Here is a 25441-nt window from a genome sequence, read left to right as displayed (position 1 = left end):
AAGCCTTGCTCACACTCAGGGTGTCCACTCAAACTCATTGGCCTTCTTTAGTAGGTTGGTCATTGGTTTGGCTATCTTGGAAAAGTTCTCATTGAAGCAGCGGTAGTATCCTACCAACCCAAGGAAACTTTGGATATTAGTCACATTGTAGGGTTGCTCCCACTCTTTCACAAATTCAATCTTGGTGGGATCAACAGCTACTCCCTTAGCAGTGAGAATGTGATCTAGGAAGGCGACTTCTTCAAGGCAGAACTCACACTTGCTGAACTTGGCATATAGTAGATTCTGTCTTAGCTTCTCCAGCACTACTCTCAAATGCTGCTCATGTTCCTCTGTAGTGGACAAATAGACAAGAATGTCATCGATGAATACCACCACAAACTTATCTAGCTCCTCCATGAACACCTTGTTCATCATATTCATGCCCATACCTAGTGACAAAGGTTGTCTTGGGAATGTCCTCAGTCCTAATCTTCATCTGATGGTACCCAGATAGGAGATCAATCTTGGAAAAGAACTTGCATTCCTTAGCTGGTCTAGTAGATCATCTATCCTCGGCAGTGGGTACTTGTTCTTGACAGTCATGGCATTCATTTTCTGGTAGTCAATGCACATCCTCATGGAACCATCCTTCTTCTTCACAAACAAGACAGGGGATCCCCAGGATGAAGCACTAGGCCTAATGTACCCCTTGTCAGACAATTCCCTGAGCTGTTTCTTAAGCTCCTCTAGCTCATCAACCAACATGTGGTAGCGCCTCTTAGCAATTGGCCCCGTACCAGGAAGAAGGTCAATCACAAACTCCACATCCCGATCAGGTGGCATACTTGGTAGTTCTTTAGGAAACACATCAGGGTACTCGCATACTATGGGCACCTCCTCGACTGACTCTGTGTACTTCATGTACTCAATGAGGTGTCATGGGTTGTGAGTAGTGTTAACGCTCAACTGAACCACCTCCCTCTCCAACATGTTGCAACAACTCTCTAGCATCATCTTCCTAAAGCCATACCTCTTCTCCCTCTTAGTATGATCCCTCAGGCACCTCTTCTTGCGCTCTAGGGCATCCTCAAGCTTGTACACCTTGTAGTCTAAGTAGTCCTTGTGGAGCCCAAAGTCTCTAGCCTTGTCTCTCATATCTACAATCTCCTCCTTTAGCTTGCTCTCATGTGCCTTGTAGTAGGCCTCCAGGCGATTGTAGCCCTCACGCTCCACACGGATGGTCTCCTTGAGTACCTCCTCCTTCTTCTCTTCCTCTAGGAAGGCCTCGTTAGCCTAGAATAGCATGTCCCGGTACCGATGGCTCTACGACTCAACCTCCATAATGTACCTATCCTGGTAGAGGATGTACTGTCCATACACCTAAAGGCAAGGGCCCTCCTCGGCGTAGATAGTCTGCTCAATGGCCAAGACCTGCCTCCTGGTACTCTAGGTGAGGTCTAGGGCTCAAGGAAGCAAGTGGTATGGCCCCCTCCTGAGGTGCCCGTGGGCGTCACGTATCACACGGCGAAGGGCCAAACGCGAAATGAACTAGACACAAGCTATGATGGAGGTCTCCACCTATAGCTCCTGGAAGGCGTGCAGCTCTAGTAGGGTCTCACTCGTAGGAACCCTAAGGTGGATGACGATGTGGCTGTATCAGCCTGAGTGTTAGTCATGAGTTAAGCAGCGAAATTGGAAGTAAGTAGGATATGTCAAGCAATGATTATGATCTCTAGTTCATAATCTATAAGTAATAATGAAGGTGTTGAGGTCCAATCTATGAAATTGAGTCCCAACTTAAACTTGGACAACACAACTTTGCTTACATGTGGACCCAAGTTAAGGTTAGGCATGGGTAATGTTAAACATGCTAGTTTCATGTACATTACATCAACATGCATCCATCTTGACCAGTGGAAAAGTTTCATGAAGTTTGGAATCAAGAAGTCACATGAAATGATAAGTTATAATCTTTCTTGAATTGCTTCATTAGGTGAAACAGAATATGCGATGTCGATCAAATCTTGCTACCTTTCCCAAATGACTCTAATTGAACTCTACAATAAAAGTTATGAAGGGTTCATATTGAGCAAATGTCATGAAAATGCCTCAATTGGTCGAAAACCCTAATTCTAGGGTTTAACGAGGTGCTGCTTTGACCAAGATGAAGCAATGGTTTATGTACCAGATATGAAGTTTGGCCTTCAATAAAAGTTGAAGTTTGATTGGAGTATAACAAACTTTATTTTTGGACCAAGACCTGATTCAACTCCAAAGTGGCTCAAACAGAGGACTCAAGATGGAATCAGCTGCTATTTCTGGGCTCTAAATAATTCAAAGTCCGGAATTCATCATCATTGACATTGGCGTTCCACGTTCTCTAAAATTTGTTAAACACCTCAAGTTGAGCCAAAAGTAAGTGTTGGAATATATGTTTCGGAGAAGGACATACAAAAAGTTGGAATCAATTTGACCAGCAAGGCTTAATCCTTGATTAGTCGCTGATAGTGTCAACTTTAGGCTTAATTACCCATTAATTTGTTTCTCTAATGACTTGGTGCCCTTAGTGAAAGATGTAGAGCAGTTCATGGGCTTCAACTTTGCTTTTGGGCCAAAGGTCTAATTCGGCCAGCAACTGGCCCAAAATTGCCTCCCACGTCGGCCACACTGTTGCCCGCCACGCGCTTGGGGAAATACTCCAAAGGGCGACGCGTGCCCTGTGCTTGGCGGCCATGCATGGCTCTGTGCCCCACCACCACTTCCGTGTGTGACTACCTCCCTGCCGCACCTCTGCGCCCTCCAAAGTGCATGCCCGAGCTTCCTCCACTCCCTCTGCGCTCTCTCTCACCCTCGGTGCCATGCGCGCGTGCACCAGAAGGCACCCGCCATTGCCAACAGCCAAGCTCCGTGGCCGCCGCTCATCAAGCCTCCCCATCCTCAGCCCACCTCACCGTCCTCTATCCACGCTGCCCCTCCTCCGCCATCTATCGTCGAGCAGCCACCGCCACCGGAGCTGTGTCGCTGGTGCTGCACGGCTAGGCCATCCTAGCCCTCCTCGGGCCAAGCTAGGTAGCCTCGATGGTGTGCTCTAGCCCCTAGGTGCTCCTTGCCACTGCTAGCTCCTACTAGCCAAGGCCGGCCAACCCAGCAGCCGCCGCCGCCAGAGCTACGCATCTGCGCGCCGCGCACGCGCGTGGCTAGGCCACCTTGGGCTATCTTCGATCGAGCTGAGCAGCTCAGTGAATGCGTGTGGGCCCCTAGGTGCTCCAACCCCTTCCTCGCCGCTGCCGGCCATCGCCCGCCGAGACCGGCCGACCTGCCGGCCTCCTCTACTCTGCCCGACGAGGAGAAGAAGAAGCTGGACCTTGCGCAACAATTGAAGAAAAGACAGGGGTGAAATGAACATCCGTGACTCAAGGGAATAGTATAGAGAAGGACCTGTTTGTTGGAATTTATTTTCTTGGAAATTCAGGGCCCCCTATGCAAATGTGTTTTCCTTTATTGCATTTATTTGGCTAAAACTTTGGAAAATCATAATAAATCATAAAAAAATTGTAAAATAGCAAATTAGGACTTTTTGGAATACTTGTGTGTAGATATATGCATTAGAGTTATAATATTATATATGTTAGTAGAAAGGTTCTAAAGTTTTTTATTTATTCTTATAAAGTGCTTTTAGAAAACCTTTTAAGTTGTCAGATGCATATCTTGAGTTATAGAAGTCCAAAAATGGTAATTCTAGTTGTGCTAATCTTGTGATGACATGCTCTAGCTAATCAAAATATTAAAAATGCTAGTTGTGTATTGTTTTTATAATGTTTTGATTTAATCTTGTTAAATAGGCAATTTTAGCTTGTTTTGCTTGTTATTCTCATATCTAACGTTGTGGTGCTCCAATTGCTGTGAAATTTTTATGGTAGGCTCCTGATGCTATATGTGTGCTGTGGTAAAATTTTCATGTTCATCAGATACAGTATGGTTGAGTTATTGATTTAACTTGATTAATGCTTGATAAATGGTTTTAAATAAGTTATAATTTTTATGTAGTTGTAAAAATGTAAAATGTGGTCCCACTACCTTTGTATGATGTTGTGCTACCATAATAACATATAATATGGCTATGTGTTTATAGAAAATGATGATCTTTAGATTGATCTTGCTTTTACATGTTTTCTTGCAATAACAATTTGTCTTTTTCATAGTAATTAAATTATAAAACTTGAGCATGTGAAATTCGTGCAGTAGCCATGTTTTGATAACATCTACCACTCATAAAAATCTCAGCCCCAAACTAGTTGTTCTCATAAATCACTAAAATTATACATATGTTTATTAGGAGAAAGGATTAATAAAAGCGTAATTGTAGATGAAGCTTGTAATGGTATTTGGTGATGCTTTGAGTGATTGGTGTTCAATAAAGTGTTGCTAAGTATGTTAGTGGTGGTTGAAGTTCTTGAATGGCTCATGTGTGTATGCTCTTTGTTATCAAACAAGTGAAACATCAAATGGTTATATTCTGAAATGGCTGCTTGTGCATTCTCTATTGTGATGATAACTTCTTGATGCAAATGATGTTTTATGTAGATATGTTGAATACAAAAGTTGTAGATAATTTCCTTATATTTCTTGTCCTAAAATTTCATGATTTTAGGCCTGATGGTTTAGGAGTTATAGATTTTAGAAGTTTGCTGTCAGGTTTTGCATATCCTCTGAATAGATCTGAATGATTGTATTATTTGGCTTATTTAAACATAGAATCATGTATTGGTGATATTAGGAGAGTTGTAGTGCTTTTCCTAACCTTTCCAAAATGTTAGAGAACACCCTTTTTGGTGGTCTAGAACTCTAGTTATAGCTGTTCAAAGTGGAATGGCAGATTTCTGTCCAAATCTGTATAGAGATTCCTTCTTGGTGTTGTTTGACCTTGTTAGCCGTAGAATCATCTTAAAATTATAATGACAAAGTTATATATAACTTAATAAGCTTTCCATAAAGTTAAGAATCATGTTTGCTGAATGTCTAGAACTCCAGTTATGCATTTCTAAATTAATATCAGTTTTCTATCCTTAGTTGTATAAGGTCTGCTTCATGATATATTTTGACGTTGTTATTTGTTGAATACGCTTTTGGTGTTAATAACAAAGTTTTATATAATTTCATTATCTTTCCAGAAAGTCTTTAATCACACTTTTTGCATGCCTAGAACCCAAGATATAATTAAAACAAGTGACTGTGGTGCTGCTGTTCAGAATCTGTGTTTGTACCTAAAATTGTTTGCTTCACCTTGCTTTGCTTTGTGTGTTGCTAAGTGTGGCTCATGCCTTTGATGGTGTTAAGTTAATATACCTAAAACCTTGTAAAACTTATGTCATGCTTGGTGCTACCTTCCTTGCTATCCTAGCATGATAGGTTTTGGGATGTTTAATTAAGTAACGTGGAGTGCTTATATATGTTCGGTGTAACCATGTGATCATCTTGAATACTTTTATGTGAGGCATCTCATATTGCCATTCTTCGCATTCATGCACTTGCATTGTTGTATCTCATCTAGGTACGCTAGGTGCACAACGAGAAGGATGTGATGTTAGAGCCAAACCAGAAGATGGTGTTGGTGGACCTATCCTGAAGATGAAAGGACTAAGCAAGTGCTAGGACCGGAGATGTCACCAAGACGGTGTGAGCTAACTGAACTAACTTGTGTCGGATCCTAGGCAAGCCCCGGGGCATTCTAAGCCTCCTATGTTTTTACAAATATCACTTGAGTCCTTTATATTTGATGTATTAGGTTATAAGAGTTGATTGAAACCACTATAACACAACATACCTTTGCCAACACTTTTTATAGTGGACAAAGGGTACCTTTCCCGACAGATAACCTCTCATGAAAGGTTTTGCCGACAGTTTGCACTACACCACAACACTAAGGTTAGCGATGGACGGTCTGTCGCTAAAAGCGGCTACAGCGACAGACAATCTGACTCTAAAAAGTTATAGCGACAGACTTCTACAGACGCTGTAAGTCCTGTCGCTAAAAATCTTTAGCATCAGATAGTACTTTTAGCGTCAGATAGTCCGTTGCCTTGAAATTTTTTAGCGACAGATAGTCTACTGCTACTTTTTAGCGATAGATAGTCCATTACTACTTTTTAGCGATGGACTGTGTGATGGTACATATGGTTTTAGCGACAGACAGTCCAACGAGACAATTTTGTATGGTTAAAAAAAATAAAAATTAACCCATCAACAATTGTCCACAATAATACAAATGTCACTACACAACTAAGATTTAACTTCAAACATACATGCATCTTCACAAATTTGACCAAAACTTTAGAACAACTCACATAGATAAGCTCACCATCTCATCTATTTCCTCTAGAGACAATAAGAACATCCTCCAAAACATAATGATCATAAGAAGGGACAAGAATGTCTTCCCAGTCGCCATTCCATTTAAAACATAAGATGAAACAAATAGTTTATAAGCAACAATGACAAGTCCAAAACATCACATAAGAGCAAATAATTTTCTCACCGCAAGTTGATCAGCTAAAAATTCATGCCAAACATTCAACCTAACAGACTGACATACAAATGAACACGGCCAAGATACCAAGTTTTCAAAGGATTAGTGTTTTACTTTAAAGCTTAGTCTAAATTTATAGAAGACCAATGTTAGGTCCATATAATATGTACAGCTAGTTACATAGAAGCATGACCAGTATCAATTATCTAGAATGCATACTGGAATTCAGCTCGGCATCATCTTTATTTACACCATCCAGACATGCAACTCACTGCCAAGATACAAAAACAGAGCTACACAAGTTTAGACTTTAACCTGTCAGGCCCACTTCTTTCGCTTAGATCTCAGCCGCATCAGTTTGTCCTTCTATGATGCTATCGAAGTCAATAGATAAATCAATGAACCTTCCATAGAAGTACCACATCTAGGTTTAAACTAATGATAATTAATCTTCAAGATCAATGTGTTTTGTTCCTTTGCAGAACATGGTTGCAAAGTAAAAGAGATGTGATGTTTGTTCAGCATTCAGACAGTTTTGATAAGACAACACTAGGTGGAATCATTGTCAGACACTCAATGTGGAGTCCTCGATGAACTGAATGAATACATAAGACGAATGGATCATTACCAGCATCCTTGTATCTCTCTTTGACGGCTGCAATGAGCATATTCCTTACCAATCCAAACTCTTGAGCCTCCACACATGGCTGTCCATCAGGTCTAACAAAGTTTGCAATCCATCAGGTAAAAAAAGACTATCTGGCACAATTGTGGTGTAGTGTTGAGCCTCCACACATGGCTGTCCATCAGGTCTAACAAAAATGCAAGTGTAAGAACAAGGGCACAGTGACCCCCTGCCAGTGATTAGTATCACCAGACAAGTTATTCCCACTCCAATAATATTTTTGATCGCCAAAGTTTGCAATCCATCAGGTAAAAAAAAGACTATCTGGCTGCAGTTGAGGACAAAAGGGCACAGTGATTTGCATGTATTCACTGGCACAAGTTTTGAGCAAGAAATCTATGGTTGTGATGATGATGGGCCAAACTAGTACTTCAAAAAGTTCGGTAGCTAGTGACTGGTGAGTTTGAATATTTTTGACCAACTGAAAGGAATAGTATATAAAAAACACAGAAGCACATATAAGAGCTAGAGCATAATGTTTATTTTCTAAATAACTTTTCCAATTGCTAATTTCATGCTATGGAAACACAGAAATGACTGTGTGTTCAATGGTGTTTCTTCAAGCCTAGTTACAGCCCTTTGTCTTGCTGGGGAGGAATCTCAGCTTTGGTGCACGGCATGAGCTAAGGGGCTCTCTTTCCTTACTGCTCCTAGCTTGGGTTTTTAAGTTCATTGGATTGGGTCGTTCTTTGTCTTCAAAGCGGCAGTTATAGCTTATCAAGACAGTGGGGTTGTATAACTTCACCTCATGTTTAGCTAGCTAGTGAGACGTTACGATGAGGAGGAGGAGGAGGAGGAAAGGAAACAATAGCAGGCCATCGTCTCACAATTGTGCTGGTGCAGGTGTGGCATCTGGTCTAACAAAAATGCAAGAAATCTATGGTCAGCCATGTGTTAGACCTGATGGCCAAAGTTTCTAATCGCCAAAGTTTGCAATCCATCAGGTTTCATTCAAGTGTAAGACAAATTAACATACAGATTCATAGATTGGCATTTTGGATCTTAAATGCACAAAATATACTCGAATATAAGAAACCACTTTGTCAGATATATCAGTGAAAGGTCCAAGGAACACATAGATTCATCAATTGAGGGCAATAAGTTGCAGGGCAGATAACAAGGTAGAAACAATAAGATGCAGGGCAGATAAACAACAACAAAGCTTCTTAGACCCAAGCAAAGTTGGGGGCAGATCAACAAAATATTAAAAAGAAATCCTACAAGTATTGTATAATTCTTACTCGCCTTCTAGAATACCTATCAAGCTCTATAAATAACAGCCCATCGGATAAGCCAGCTGCTACTGCCATTCCTGCTGGCTCGACTGGTCTGATGCCATCACTGTATGCAAGACTTCTATGGACTTGTACAGGAACCTGTTCTTGCCAAGTGAAACAAGAATGACATAAATATAGAGAATAAAAAAGTTTCACATGTATGCATGACAAATGAACCCACACTACCATCAAATGTTTCTCAAAGATTAAAGCAAAACACAAATAAACAAGAAAATGTGCATACATTTACATGTCACTTTGGAGGACTAAGATAGTAAACATGGACAGCATTTGGAGTAGATTATCCAATAGATTGAATTGGTTCTTTGTTTTCATACAAATAGCTCTATGTAACAGGTGACTAACTGACTAAAAAACAAGGAAAAGCTGCCACAATCCATCAATGTTCTGGAATGATTAGACCTTACCTCAACTTTCCAACATATGAACTGCTTCTTGGGTGCAGATCATCATAGTCATAAGAGATGATATATTCTGTATGTGCTCCTTGTCTGACAAGTCAAATCTTCCTACCAAACGAATAGGATTATATTTAGACAACCCTCTAAATATTGTAGGTGAGATGGCAAAGTAGATGTACGGGTCCTCATCAAATGGTATAAGAAAGCCGTAATTGATTATAAGAATAAACAAACTATATATTCACTTTCCTATTTTATAAACAAGACTAGGTACAGATGTGCAACATCACAAGTCATATGCGAAGTAACCTCAGCAGAGGTGCCAGCTGTATTTGCAGTTTATTTGGCAAATAAGAAGATATCTAAAACCCCTATTTCAATCTACCAAGTGAACCAGATCCATGATACCATGAAATCAAGAGCATGGGGAATAAGAAGATACCCATGCTTACTCACCCTATGTTAAGCTGAGATAGAGAGAAAAGGTTGAGTTCTTTTTGTCCCTCCGGATAAAACAGTGTAGCGGTGCATCCCTTGGTCCAGGCTATGCAAAAGAAATAATATACACGTCCATTAAATCAATATTTAGTAAACCGAAACGAAGAAGCAAGCTTTTATAGGTATTATCATATCGCTATTGGCATACCAAACAAAATCCAGCTATCACATATAAACATAAATAAAGGAAGTCTGTGTTTGTGCCCAACTTCTCCACTACTGTCATACTTTATTAGCACTAGCCACCAAAAATATAGTGTTATGTAGCCAAAAGAAGAGGATGGAGAATATGATGAATATGTGGCTATATTCTTCAAAGCCAAGGCCTGACCCACTAGTACAGAATGAAGGTGCATCCATGCATTGTACTCCCTATATTGAGCAGATCGTACCTTGGAGTTGGAGCATTACCGCTTCAGCTGCCTGCCGTGCACTTCAGCCACCTGCCATTCTGGCCGCTGCTTTCGTTATCGTTGGGGTCAGGACTGGGGAGGAATCACTGATGTGGGGGGCACCTACTGTAGGCCTCTGCGTGCTAGCAGGCTGGCATAGGGACAGTGGGAGAGATTTCGAGTAGCACGGGTGGCCAAGGGCTGGGAGGGTGCCCATGTTTACACTGCCGTATTTCATAACAGATGGCAATTAGAAATGAGATCAACTAACAGCTACATTTTATTGCCACTTGTTGGATATTTGCTAGTTCCTTTATGGTTCACATCAACTCTTAAAGAAGGTAATAACAATTGGTTTCATAATTCTTTATTGCAACTATATAGCTATAAAAACATGAAACATTACGGAACAATTGATTTCATGGCTACCCATTAAGCAAATCAAGAATCTGCGAATTATCACACATACCAGCGCATATATTTGGCAAAAATTTGTTTTAGATTTAGAAGAATATACAAATGGGCAAAGCACATGAAGAATACCATTTCAAATCCTGCGCATATACTTGGCAAAATTTGTTGCCCGCTCCCAATTATTCTTGTCCACTCCAAATTAAATGAAAAAAATCATGCTTATGTTGTTATTATACATGAGATTCCAACATCGAAGAGTTTTTCTCGACTTGACAAAAAGGAGAAGCCATACCTCAAATATCTCTAGAATGCTAAGATCGAGCTTGCAGGTCCGAAGCGGGTGGGCGGCGAGCTTAAGTAGGTCCGATGTCAGTGGACAGTGAGCTCAAGAATATCCACTATAACACCACTGCACATTTGTCATACAAATAGGTTCAATCATAACAAAGTCCGAACATTCATCAATGATAAAGTCCATAATCAGACATTATGTATATATGTTGTAGCAAAGATGTTATTATATAAAGAGAGATATGTGAAAAGTATCTAAACAGTGCTACTAGAACACATATTTAACTAATATCAAGCTGAGGTCAGTCGTAAACGAAAAACTTCAATCAAATAGCTAGAAATTGAGTATATATTGAACATGCACATGTATTCTATCTGCAAGCTTTACTCCCTGCACTGAAGGGCAAATTAGGAGCAGAGTGTAGATTAAAAGCCATGTCATGGCAACGTTCTAGGCATCAAATCCTGGCTGTCTTTAAAAAAAATACTCATGATCTATTACTTGTATTTGCTATCAATTGACCTCTCTATGTCCCTGCTAATATTTATGACATATAAATTTTCTAAATTCAGTTTTCCCATTACAAAAAAAAAAAAAATCACTAGTAAAATATTTGTACTATTTCCTGCTTATAAACTGTAGATACAGATCCAACAATGACTAGCACTAAACTATATATAAAGTATTAGTCTCATACTTACCAAGAAGGGTGTCTCTTGCTTCTAAAGTTACTAGCTAGAGTAGCAGACGAGTTATCCCTAGTAGGTGCACATGATTCTCCTATAAAGAACAAGGATTATTTGCTTCAATGTCAATCGTACAGACATGCCATGTGTGAGAAGTGGCATAGGTGCACATGATTTCATAAATCCATATTGTTTACATTTTCTAAGCCCCATTTCTTCAACAAAATCCCAAAATCCGAACCCTAAATCATAATTCCCCAAATTCCACACCAAATCCCCTACCCTAAGATTAAGAAATGGGCCTAGTGCTCACCTAAGACGGCGTCGATGGGCTCGTCTGAGAGCTCACCGCCGGCGCATCAGGAACCGTCACCACCGCCGTGAGGCACTTCGCGTGCGTGCGCACGTCCAGCAAAGGGCGCCATGGCGGTGCTGCTCGATGGTGCCGCTTGCAGCTTCGGCTACACGCGTGCGTCGGCGAGGGGTGCCGCGGTGTCGTCACCATCTCCTACCGTCGCTTGCTCGGGCCGTCGTGGTGAGGCGAGCTTTGGGGGTGGCGAGGCGAGCGAGCGGAAGGGTTTGGGGGCAAGGCGGGGCGACGGGCAGGAGATTTGCGAGCGTACGTAGATTGGGGCCGGGATTTGGGAGCGAGCTAGAGGGCAACGGCGGGCAGAAGATTTGGGGCGGGCTAGCGGGCGGGATTTGGGAGGGAGAGGTCGCGAGCGTGATTTGAGGGCGACGGCGCCCAGGCAGGTCGAAGACGATTTGGGATTTGGAAGAGAACGGTCTAGGGTTTCTATACTCATGGTTCAGGCCAAAATTTGTGCGCCAGGGCCGAGTGGGCGCACGAGCTCAATGTAAGTGGGCGCGTGAGCAAGGTGGGGCCCTTTTTTTAGCGACAGACGGATTGATGCTATACCTATTTTTAGCGGCAGATAGTTCGACGTTAAAGATGATTACCTATAGCGACAGATAGTTAATCTCTAAATGGAGAATTAGCATCAGATTGTCTATGAGTTATCTTTAGCGTCAGATCATCCATCGATAAAAAAAAGTTTTAGCGGCAGATGTCTGATGGTGATATGGTGTTATGGTGTAGTGTTAGAAATAGTCGTGCTAGAAGCCGTCGGCAAAACTTTCGCCGACAGTTAAAGGAATCGCCGACACTTTTTGTGTTGCCAAATGGTGGACCTACGCCGATAGTTGAAACCTTTGTCGACGGTTAAGCCTTTGCCGACAGTTAAGACCTACGCCGACAGTTTGAACCTTTCCCGACAATTTGTGTGTTGGCGAAACCATTTTCAAGGTATTTTGTGAATCATGCCCTGTCCAACAACTAAACTATCGGCAAAACTGTACTACAGATATAGATATAAATACAATTTGAATAATTTGACAAATCCACTGTTATTGATATAGAAGGAAAATCTCAATTCTTAGGAGCTAGATAGAGTTGATTCATTTTCGGAAAACAGTGTTCTCATCGGGTCTGCAAAACATGACATAGACGTTCTGAACTTGAGACGACTAAAATAAGCCAGAGTAATATTTAACAGGCCACACATTTCCGCGGAGGACCATCCATGAGAATGCTCTAAGCTGCAGCGCCCTTGCCCTTCTTGCGCTGAAGCTTCTTCATGTAGAACTCAAGCTCTTTACCCTCAAGGATGTACCTGTTATACAAAAAAGAAAAGTGTATTGTAAGGAGCTGCCTGCAATATAAGATATAAGTGAAAATAAGGGGACAACTTACATTCTACTTGAAGCCTAGAAGGATAAATTTGTGACAGCTGCCAACATATCTAAAATGTCTAGACTCATAGTGATTGTAACATAAAGAGTATAAACAAACATTAAGCTTTAAGCTACAAAAGTTAAATGGTACACAAACAGATAAGCTGCTCTAACAAAAACAAAGAAAGTCTGGTGGAAGTCCATTATTTCTTACCCATCAGCTCGGCCACACTGTCCAGTGCGGGAAGAAATGCACGCCAGCAAGTTTCCACTGCCAAATTGCTCTTCAATGTGAGTGTCAAGCTCACGTCCCTTCTGACGCTCCTCAAGCTTCCTCTTGACATGGTTGCTCTTCTTTGTTTCCTCAGCTGCTGCCCCACCCTCTTGTCCCTGGATGAATGAATCTCAAACAATAAGTGATCCACCAGAGGAAACATAACAGACACTAAAGATAGAAAACTAATTAACTATAGATCTCTGCTTTATGGAAATACTTTAAGCAAAATATATTAATAAAAACAATCAAATTTAACATGTCAGGCATTTGTACTTTCCTGTACCTATTTGGAAATTTCTCTCTGTGACAATGAAAAGATCATGGTTACCATTGACATATAAACTCTCAAGGGCTTCAACTATACGATACAGAAACAAATGAGGGTCTTCACTCCATCACTTGCTATTTTCAGCATTCCTGAGGAATAACCCAACACCATTTTCTCCTAATATGAAATGCACAGTATGCAAAATTCCAAAATAATCAGAATATTTAGAACCAGAGGAAACTGAGAACCATCTACAAATTGCAAAGCTTTGTTCCGAAAGCTTATCTTCCTCTGAAATGCTGAAATGCACATTATGCACAGTATGCAACTGTTCTTGGAAATCTGCACCCATTTGCCCCTACTGATCAGGCTGCAGCCTACCATGTAAGGACCATGATTCAGTTTCTATCCTAATGGCAAAGTATCCGCAGCATGAATTTCCAAACATCTGAAGTAACTTGTTTTCTGTCATAGGAAATGTTTGATAACCTGGGCAACCTGTTATGCACGATCACTAGTTTTGATTCTTTCTCTTTGCAACCAAATGCTGGTGCTGCAGGAGAGTATGCTGGATTCATGGTTATATTCAGATATTTCGACACTACATATTCCAATCTGAGGCATATACTCAGATTTGAGGCATATTAGTACTGCCCAGTGGTAGACTGATCCTTGTGCTGCCATTTGGTTTGCTCTTGCAACGTGCTAAGGAAAACACATTAACTGTGGTTGATATATATTACTATCTAGTTAAATGATTCGGTGGAAAGAGACAAGTACTTGGTGACAACTACAAACAATGCCAAAAGAAAAGGGTGAAGGGGGTTGCCCAGAGATCATCAAACAGTGCTACCTTTTTGTTTGGTTCTTGACATAAGACTGAAAAATTCAGTTAAATGCAAGCTATAATTTAGCGAAAAGAAAACAAACAAATAAAATCACTCCATGTTTGTTATAGGCAAAGGAATGAATCAAGTTAGAAAATAAGAGCAGATTCACCCAAGATTCCAGCGCAGGTGTGAACATTTTAGTGAAGAGATTGAAGCAAAATAAGGATTCCTAATGTAAATAAGTCTTCAGCAAATTTAAATTCCCACTATGAGCAATTTAAATCTTGACGTGGAGCAAAAACTTACTAGTAAGAAATTAAGGTTACAGCAGCTAGATAGAGCAAAAACTTACTAGAAAGAAATCAGAGAGGATTTTATATATGTCACATTACATATAAGTATAAGCTGGTGGTGCGTGCATATGTATGGGACAAATTAGAGGGGATTTTTACATAGCTAGCTACCTACTGAGATTGGTGCACTTACTACTACCGCTCTCACTCAAATAAAAAAGTAACCAATGGCATCAAACGCTAGAACTTACCCTCCACCTTATCTGCTAGTTAAGCGTGTGGATCCAACACCAAGAAACAGGCTGGCATTATTGGTCCAAGGATGTACAGAGAGCTCCAGAATCATAAACATGCTAAAAATTTAGGTAGAAAATGGTTAGTGGAGCAAATTCTGCACAAATTGAATCCTACTGTGAAATTCAATTACCTATGTTTACTTAGACAGCTGGTGTCCTGCTTGCTCCAAACAAATCAGCAGCAGAAGAATCACATTGTGAGGAAGATATACTTTTCAGCCAACATTCTCTTTCAAAACCATGTAGTGCTTGTTCTATGAGTATGTTCACCGTAACTAGTTTCAGTAGAGACACAGAAGCAAAACTAACATCATCCTGGTTTTAGAACAAAATGGGCTCCCATTAGTAGAACCAAGGTCAGAACATCTATGAGAAGGCATGTGAGAGAATTGAGCTACTTTTCTAATCTGTAACAAAAGCAACTACTAAAGCAGTGAACTAGCTTAGGCCAATAATACCCTGAATCAAACTCACTCAAGCATGACCCAGTTTCAGGCAACCGTCACTAGTGTCTAAGGCAAGCAATAGATGTTGGAACTAGGTAACTAATATTATCAGACTTTTTAAAGCTGAAATAGAAATTGGGGGGGGGGGGGGGGGGGTTCCTGTAACACAGTCACACATGCTAGTGCTAATTTGCAGACTGAACCTATACATGGTCCAAAGAGTGATTAATTATGTAGTATTTCTGTCATGTAGGAGCGCTAAGTTCAGATTGTAGGTTATATGATCTTACAGCCAAGGATAGTAATTTGAATTTGATGCAAGTAAATGTCCCAACTCCCAACCATTTTGTCCTCTATGGTTTAGTTAAGAAAATCTCAACACCGGTTAAATGTTTTTTAAGAAAATCTCAACAGTAGTTAAATGTTTCTTCTGTTCTCTCGCCACTTCCATCATCTCTCTACTGCCTAACTCTTACAAAAACAACTGTATAAAAAACAGACAAGGGACAGGTGGGAAGTGCATTACATATTCTTGTATGATGACAACACCATCCAACAGAGGCTAGCACATAGCAGTCAATTGCAAAACAACATTTAGCTTGCATTGACATTTCATAAAACACCTAGAATGCATGTAGTGGCAGCACAGAGCAGCAAGCATGTAGCAGCAGCACAGAGCAACCAGCAGAGGATTTCCAGCGGCCGAACTCCAGATGCACAGTAGCAGCAACGCTAGGTAGCAGCATGGGGATTGGGGTGATAGGGAAGACAACCTCACCTGGATTCTCCATGCACGACGGTGTCGGCGAGGTAGAGGTACTCGAAGATCAGGCGGATCTGGTATCCCTACAACGAACGGCCATGGATCTGGCCTCCCTCGTACTAGCGGCCATGGATCTGATGCACAAGAAAAAAATATAAGAAAGTAAGCTGTGCTGAAACCCTAGCACGCAGGGGAATGGGGATGAGAGGAAGGGGATGAGGAGATGACGCACCTAGATGCGGAGGGGAATGGAGATGCGGCGGCAGCACCGCTCCTGCTAGCCGGCGGCGGTGGGCTAGGGCGACGGTTGGTTTGGGCGGTGGCGGGCTAAGGCAGTGGGGGCTGGGGCGCCGGCGCCCATTGGATTTGGCGGTAGGGACCTGGGGCGGGAGGCGGCGGGTGTCGGTGTTTTGGACCGGCAGGCCCTCAACCGACTAGTGAAAGTGTACTACGTGCCCTAATCCCGGATGGTGATGCAAAGAGACACAAGGTTTATACTGGTTCAGGCAATAGGTGCCCTACGTCCAGTCTAAGAGATCGATCTTGTATTCCTTGCACCGAGGTGCTTGTAGTAGGGGTTTACAAGCTGGGCGAGAGAGGGAGCTTGTCCCAGGTCTTTGCGTGGAGCGGCGTGGGTTGCTTGAGATGTTGATCTCTTGCAATGCGAAGGAGTGTGAGTTATAGAGCATTGTGCGTTGTTCGTCCGTGTGTGTGTCTGTCCGAGTCTACCTCCGTCTGTGCGTTCGCCTCCCCTAGAAATGGCCCCGATCACTCCCTTTTATAGCTGAAGGGGGAACAGGGGTGATACATGTGTTCGCTACGTGGCGTTTTGTAAGCGGAGGCAGTATGCTAAGCCCTGTAGCTCATCACTGTGGCGGCATGGTCGACAGAGCGGTCTTGTCCTCGATGCACTAGAGCGACGCGCCGGTCACGCCTGATCCCGTGTGACGTGGGAGGTCTTGTGATGACTTGACGCAGGGCATGGCGCAGACTATGGACGACGTGCCGGTCGCTGTATGTAGACAGCGTAGAGAGCCGAGACCCCATCGGTGCAGAGGTTGAACCATTGTGGGGGGCTCGGTGGGCACGAGTCTCGAGGCTATAGGGGTATGGAGGCGGGTAGCCGAGGCTCGGAGGGAGCAGTTGGTCTTTTATGCTGATTCCGAGGCTACAGGGACCCGGACGTGACTCCCCATGCCGCACTGTCCTCGGAGCAGGTGGGGTTAGGCAGCACAGTGCCGCATAGGTGTCAGTCGTGGGCACAGTGCCAAGCACAGCGGCCGATAACCCCTGCCCCGTCCTGTCCCGGGCTGCATGGTGTTGATGCAACTCCCATCTCGTTGGTCACTCTGCTGTGTCGAGCCGTCGTTCGGCTGATGTCACGGGAGCGGTTGGTCACGTTAGTTGGACCTAACGTCCCGGTCGAGGCGGTGGTGACGGGGTAACTGCCGAGCTGGCGTCGAGCGAGGTGGAGAATCAGCACCTCATCCGAGGCCTTACGGGCGGGGCCTCGAGCGAGGCGGAGAATCGATACCTCGTCCGAGGCCTTACGGGTGGGGCCTCGGGCGAGGCAGAGAATCGGTACCTCATCCAAGGCCTTATGGTTGGGGCCTCGAGCAAGGCAGAGAATCGGCACCTCGTCCGAGGCCTTACATGTGGGGCCTCAAGCGAGGCGGAGAATCAGCACCACGTCCGAGGCCTTACGTGTGGGGCCTCGAGCGAGGCGGAGAATCAGCACCTTGTTCGAGGCCTTACGTGCAGGGCCTTGAGTGAGGCGAAGAATCTGTACCTCATCTAAGGCCTTGCATGCGGGGCCTTGGGCGAGGCAGGATACTGTTCGAGGTGGGCCGTGTGATCCAACTGAGCCTCGGATAAGGTGGGGGTTTGCCGGTGATTGTCTCTTGGCTTCGATTTTTACAAGGTCTAAGCAATTTTTTTGGTTCTTGCTTAGGGGACCCCTTTTTATGATACCCGACAGCGGGGGTCTGGCCAGGGTCTTCGGCGACGGTCAGGGTGGGCATCGGAGCAACGGCCGTGCTGGGTGTTGGCCTCCGGCAGCGGCTTCTGATGGCGCCCGATGGTGGAGCCCTCCTGGAGGCGGCCAGCAGCGGAATCCTCCTAGAGGCACTCGGTGGTGGAGCTCTGCTGGTGATGCACGAGGTCAGGCTCTGCTGGCAGCGCGAGGCGTTGGCCTCTGCTGGCTGCGAGCTTGTAATTTTTCTTTTTTATTTTTTCTGAGTTGCTTGAGTGGGAGAGAGACGAGTGGGCCTCAACACTACATTTCTATTTGCTTCGGCGCATACCCCTTCCACGACACTTGGACAGTGGTTTGGTTAGGCTACGACGATAGTTTCTTTGTCAAAAAACTTTTGCCGACATTTTTTGGGTGGGAACGACAAACGCCGACACAAAACATGTAGCCATACATCATTATTGACGACAGTTTTTGTGACTCTAAAAAGGTATAGAATTGCCAACACATTATGTGTTGTCAAAAGCCTGGTTTTACCAACACATAATTGTAGGCAAAAGTAGGTCATGGTGTAGTGAACCACTTGATGCATAGAACTACCTTGTCTAGAAATATACCTTGAACCCTATGTAGGTCCAGGATCAAATGTATGCTTTGCAATGCTTAGACCGATAGAAGTCGGGCGATTTCCTATCACCTGCGAGATATAGGTGGATACCAAAGCATGGTTGGCTATACTTGCTATGGTGGAAATAACCATGTGTTGATAAATAAAAGGAGACCGGGTGGGATTGTGATAGAGAAGCAACAGGGCATGGAGGTCTTGGTGCCGATTTATCCCCATCTGTGTCGGTTAAGGATCGATTCGCTGTACATCCTCATGTCATGTTGAACGCATGCCTAGCACTTAGTTGGCCAGATAAGTCGTTCTGACCACAAAGCCGAGTAGCTCAACTTAGGCCAAGACCCAGTAAGTGAAAGTGCGCACACTAGAGGTAGTAGGATGTGTGGGGAGCTAGTGGCATAAGTCCAATGGCAGGTCGGGCCTAAACTTCCTAGCAGACTGGTAGTATCCCTGAAGGTGCGGCGCTGCTCGGACCTACGACTGTACCTAAGTTATACCAAAGGTGACCTAAGACTACCTTGGCGCAGGTATGTCTAGGTTTGTGTTAGGAATAACTCCCCAACTGGTTGGAATCGATTCGAGTCAGTGTCTCTCCCGGATAGTGAGAACTTGACTGAGCAGCGGCAACATAGCATTAATTGATGGAATTTGATGGTTATGATGAATATGGAAATGTTACATCGGATATGGTTACTAATGCTTGTTAGCTTAATCACATGATTGCTCTAGTATAGGTGCTAATCTAGAGATGAATAGCTATAATTAACTTGGTTACCTAATTATAAAATGTGTAGCTCAACTAGTGGCTTTTATGCAAAATTTTGTCAAGGTAGCTCCACCTATAAAGCCTTGCATGATCCTTGGAGTCACTTTATTTCTGGTTTATGATGGGTAAGTCTAGCTGAGTACATTCGAGTACTCAGGGTTTATCCCACCATATTGCAGATGAAGTTCTTGGCCTGCTGAAGATGGTGGCTAACCGCTAGTGGGCTTGATGACTCTATATTTATTTCTCATCTATATGCTTTTATCAGAGGATGTCACTTATGCTAGCAATGTATTTGGAACTTATATTAATGTAATCATTTGAAAGCTATGTTGTTTCCCTAATATGTTTTGAAACCCATACTTGTACTATTATTTGTGAACCCATTTGTAATATTATTTTCGCTGCAAGTCTGTGTATGTGATGTGTATTTGCTTAATCATGCAATCTTGGTTATGATGTTGATTTATCGAGGTCCTTCATGATACTCGGTGGACTACCGGGTTTATATAGGTGAAAGTATGCGTGTGTCAACGTGTTAGCGGGGACAGCTGTACTTGATCTTATATAAATTGGGCGGTTCTGTCACAGCGGCCCTATAGTCCATCGGGTCCTGGCTCGCCATGATAGACGTACTCGATCTGCTCAGTAGGAACACCAAGCTCCTCAAGGATGTCATAGAGCATCTGAGCAAAACCCTTGTAGCTCAGACCATCAACGAGAAGCTCAACTACTGGTGTAATCTGCAAATTGGTCCATAAAAAGGGATCAGCAGATTAGAAAAAGAGGTAAGCCATGCATAAAAGATGCAAGGTCGGTACATATAACCGAAAAAGACAAGTTCCACTCCTATTTCTATTGCCCAAACCTAAGGGTCTTGTCCTAGGGTCAAGTATGGCTCTGATACCAACTAAAACAATCTCGATTTCCTCGAAGGGAAATCCATAGATTCGAAGTATAACGTGATAGTCCCAAGTGATCATCCTATCGCATTATCAAATAACAGTTGATATCACATCATACAATGAATACCTATCTTAAAGAGAGTACAAATAGCAAGGTTTACTCATTATGACATCGCCACCTAGCAAAATCACTCAGAGCATGCAGCAACTAGAACAGCATCAAGTAGAACGACAGCGAGCATTGACTCCATCTTCTTGAACCAAACTTGAGCGCAGGAACAAGACCTCTAATCCTCCCAACCGTCTCCTTGGTAGTCGTACTCAGACTCAGAACCTACCAAACAATTTTTAGTACGATTTGTACTGGTCACCGGCTCCCACCCTATGCTTTGTGTTTGCTTTGTGGTAGTAGAATGCAAGGGTAGAGCAAAAGACCTATATATGGTTGTAGTTTCCTATGCGAGTATGTCAAGTTTTAGTAATAATTCATCGAGTTTTAACCCATCTCACCCACACGTTCTCCCATCCCATCACACACATCTCACCACTCTCACACTCTCTAGGCGATAAGGACAACTCCCTCTCATGCCTTGCCTCATCGGCCCAAGCCAGAAACCATCACCAAAAAACTAGGGGGGAGAAGAAAGGACTCCACTCACTAATCAAGGGAAGCATAGGTCATAGGAATGTCCATATCTGAGGATGTGGCTATACGTATAGACCGATCAACTCTGCAGAGCGTGTACACCTAGAACCACAAGATCACCATCATCGGCGGTGCCCCGCCTAGGCTGATATCGGGCTACCTTCCAACCGGTGCGATGCCACCATACCACTCATCCCTTGGCCACCCCGGAGTCCACCAAAATGCTGAGACTATGAGACATAGTACCAAGCCTAGAGATCACTATGCTATGTTAGGAGGGTGTGGACCGCACGCCTATACCTTCATACACTATCCACTTCCAACCTAGTAGTAGTGGCACCATCCTAGCTGGTCAGCATCCATCCCCCGCCCATTCAGGAATGAGTGGCAGTGCTCGTAGGGTCCCATGATCTGGTTCTCTCGACATACTAGTCCTTAGGGGGGACCGGACAGGATATCTTCGCAAAGGGGATAACCAACACCCCGTGCCTCGACGGCACCTCCATCCCGGGGCTTCATCCCACAAAGACACTCCACCCCAGGATCTCCTCATCTCACATGCACCCGCCATAGGTACCTCTCATAGGGGATACCTAGGTCACACCCCTCCAGCAAGACTCATCCAACAACTCATCATAAGATCCTACCCGATCGACACAACCCTCACCACACACCCAAGACGCACACCAAGATCTCCCCAGTTGTTACCTCATTATCGGCACCATGTGCCATAACCATTCACAACCAACCCTCCACCAAGCATCACATCATAGATATAATGCGTAGTAGAAGCAATAGCAAGTAAGTAAGTGAGCATCTAGCCTAACAACAGGTGTGCAGGGGTATCGGTTGCGACAAGGTAATGGCTCACAAGTAATTCTACCATGCAACCTATCACAGATCATTTGCATAAAAGTAAAGCACTAGCATCTACATTATAGCATGTCTAATAGGATTCTATGAGGTTGGGTGGGACATGGCACCGGACAGGTCATCTTCATGCTCCTCAGTGTAGTCGGGGTCATGCTCCTCAGTCTGCAGCTCCTTTGGGTCTGCCAAACAACACATATAGCCACAATAAGTGACTCCTATAGATGATCACAAAGAAGCAACAGAAATTCAAATGATCCAAATGCACTCAAACATAAGCCTACGATGTAGAGCTCATTTTTAGAAAAAATGGGACACTGGTTTCATATTTTTCTGAAGTCGTATGAATTTTCTAAGTTTAAATCATTTTCTAAAAAAGATGAAGAAAAGGAAAATCCAAAGGCTGACACGTGGCACACTCTGATTAGGCGAGGTGGGTACGGTTGCTGACAAGTGGGGCCTAGTCAATGGTCAGCATTGACTGGTTAATGGTCAACGTTGACTGACCTCGGACTGGCCTTAGCGGGCCGGATAACAGGCCGGGCCAGGCCTAGACACGTGTTAGGCGCGGGGCTGGCCACATGGCCTGGCTAGGCTCCTAACGGGCTTGGGTCCATAGGCGTGGCTCATAGCGGACAGCATGGTGCGGATCCATGGATCATAAGCACGGTTCGTGGCAGACCGTGTCCATCTCTCCCTCTCCTCTCTCTGGCTCACGGTGCGCCGGGTGCACCGAGCGGCTTAGGCGCGTGTTGACGGTAGTTAACAACCAATATAAACCATCGATAAGACATGCTTAAGTGCACAATTGAGATCATCAACAAGGGTCTAGGGGGTTAAAATAATAAATTCCACAAGTTTTGGTGAATCTGTGATTTCTGTAGGGTTTATTCCGAAAAACGTCAAGGTGGACCTAGATGTCAGAGTTAATCGTGCTTATTCGCACCAAAACAGACACCAGAAGACTGTAGAAGACTCAAGAGGGCTCCACACTGAGGCGGAGCCTGAGGGGCTACTAGGTGGGGCTAGCCAGCCCCACCTGCAAGCCTCTTGGCCCCTAGGCCCACCTGTCAGCCTTCGTGTTGCAATGTTGGTTCTCCACCGCCTCATAGGTTGCATCTACGCCGTTCCTTAAGTCGGTTTGATCCAAGGGCTCACACTGGATGCTTCGGCCTATATATATCAGCCCCTACCCCCTGAAGGCATCAAGTCATTTGAGAAGACAGAAACCCTAATCATCCTCAAAGCTCCATCATATTCTAGGGCATAGCTAGTTAGTCTAGGTCTAGAGGGAGGCAAGCAGGCTTCGCTTGGATTCCCGATCGTGTCAAGAGTGTGGTTCGGTATAATCTTTGTACCCCCTCTCTCTTTTGTATCTCCATTATTTTTATATGCTTGCTACAATTATTATGACAATATTAGTATTCATCTTATTCATGTTCTTCATTATAATGTTCATCATCTACTTTGATTATATACCTACTATAGTCGGATTATCATCATATTCATGCATATGTTCGTATAGCGCTCACCCTAAGGATCCATCGGTGGGTGGTCAATGTTATTTACCTATAGATACACCCTATATTCTGGGTCATGTGGTAGATCGTGGACATGACACTCCTGTTGAATCCTTTGTAGTCCACTCCCTGATGTAGGTAGCACGTAGGATCTTGTTACAAAGGTGGACAAGCTCTATTCTTAATCTCCCTTAGTAATATCCCTTATGTGTAGATATGAACATGATCTTAGCAATGACTATTAGGTGTAATTGAACTAATTAATGTATGCTTTGACTTATAATTAAGAATGACTTAGGAATTATTCCTCTAATATTCTACCTAACCATGCTAATGCTATAGAAAGGAGTACTCTGAGTGATTTATCATTATCATTGATCAATACTTATCATATATATATCTTATCCTATGACTTACCCCGGTTTTGAGTAGAATATTGGTTATGGTTTACTTCTCCATCAATAGTATAAGTTATCAATGCATGTCGATGCTAGACCTTCCTTGTGATAAAAATATAAATAACGATACCTGGAATACTCTCGGGTGAAGAGCTACAATGGTATAATTATCTATGCACTTGTGGATTCCTTTTTATTCATATCTATATATTCCTCCTAGTCACATAAATTAATAATGAACTATTTAGTATTATTCTAGTAGTAATGCTAGGTAGTACCAACAAGTATCTCTAGCAACATCACTAGGGATGACAACCTAGTAAAGTAATGTTAGGAGATATAGGTTTATAATATGGGGCTATTAAAACAAGTGACAAGTTAATAAATACCAACAAGCATTTCTGGCGTCATTGCTGGGGACTAGATTTAAAACTCTATTCTTAGTAGCAATGCTAAGAAATGTCAACAAGCATTTCAAGTGTTGTTGCTGGGGAAGGTAGCTAGACAAAGGAAGTATTGATAAACTTATAATTATTGATGTGATCGAGATAAACTATATACCACTGCTCAAGCAGGATTACCCTTGTTTTGTCTACTTTCATATCTTATGCAGGGTATTGTATGACCAGTTTTGACCTTCCGACAAACTATGTTGACAATCCAGAAGCATTACTTAAGAGAACTAGAGCTAAACTCAAGAAAATTTCAGCTTTAGAGTCAGAAGACAACCAGATAAGGCAAAGCTTAACACTAGAATTTGAAGCCATGGCTGACAAGACTCCATAAATTCTCTACTCCAATTATGGCTAACATCCATACTGGATCGACAACCAATGTCGGAGACAATGGATTCAAGCTCAAGCCAGGCTCTCATCAACATGGTGCAAGCGAGCTAGTTTTGTGGAAAGGCACATGACGATGCTAGTGCTCATCTCCAACACTTCCTAGAGATCTGCAACACTTTCACCATCAAGGGAGTAACCAAGGACGCCATACTACTTTGCCTCTTCCCATTCTCACTTTTGGGGAAGGCGAAGCAGTGGTTCTACGCCAACAAAGACTAGAAACACTACATGGGATAACTGCTCCACTGCCTTCCTAGCAAAGTTCTTTCTCATGGGCAGGACCAATGCTCTACATGGGAGAATTTTAAGTTTTCAGCAGCAACATGATGAATCTGTCCCTGAGGCATGGGAACGCTTTCAAGACTATATATCAGAATGTCCTCATCATGGGATGGAGAATTGGCTACTCATGCAGACGATCTACCATGGGTTGACCAATAGTACCTGTGAGACCATGGATGCTGCTGCTAGAGGTGCATTCTTGTCACTTACACTTCTAGCTACGACCACTCTTGTGGAGAAGATGGCCTCCAACCAAGGCTAGAATGAAGAACGTGTTTAGACCCACAAGAGAGGAGGAGGTATGCATCAACTCAAGAAGGTAGACATGTTATCTGCCAAGATGGACCTACTGATGAAGAAGCTCGAAGACTGAGTTAATGAAAAGCAAGAAGTCATGCACATTCATGATTCACGCATGACGTGTGAAGTATGTGGCAACACTGGGCATTTAGGGAACAACTGTCCTAAAACCCAAGAGGATGTGAACTTTGTTAACAACAACTACTATCGTTCTCAACAGAATCAAGGATG

At 43.3% G+C, this 25441-nt stretch overlaps 1 non-coding gene across 1 annotated transcript; it reads right to left on the bottom strand.

Annotated features, from left to right (window-relative positions):
- Positions 1–24912: 24912 nt before the first annotated feature.
- LOC136495119 (small nucleolar RNA R71) lies at positions 24913–25021 on the bottom strand. The gene has a single exon (XR_010768899.1). It is a non-coding gene; the product is annotated as a small nucleolar RNA R71 (small nucleolar RNA).
- Between the last annotated feature and the right edge of the window lie 420 nt (positions 25022–25441).

The sequence above is a fragment of the Miscanthus floridulus genome, chromosome 11 (genome assembly GCF_019320115.1).
Source record: "Miscanthus floridulus cultivar M001 chromosome 11, ASM1932011v1, whole genome shotgun sequence".
Lineage (NCBI taxonomy): Eukaryota > Viridiplantae > Streptophyta > Magnoliopsida > Poales > Poaceae > Miscanthus > Miscanthus floridulus.
This window is presented reverse-complemented; position numbering and strand designations above follow the sequence as displayed.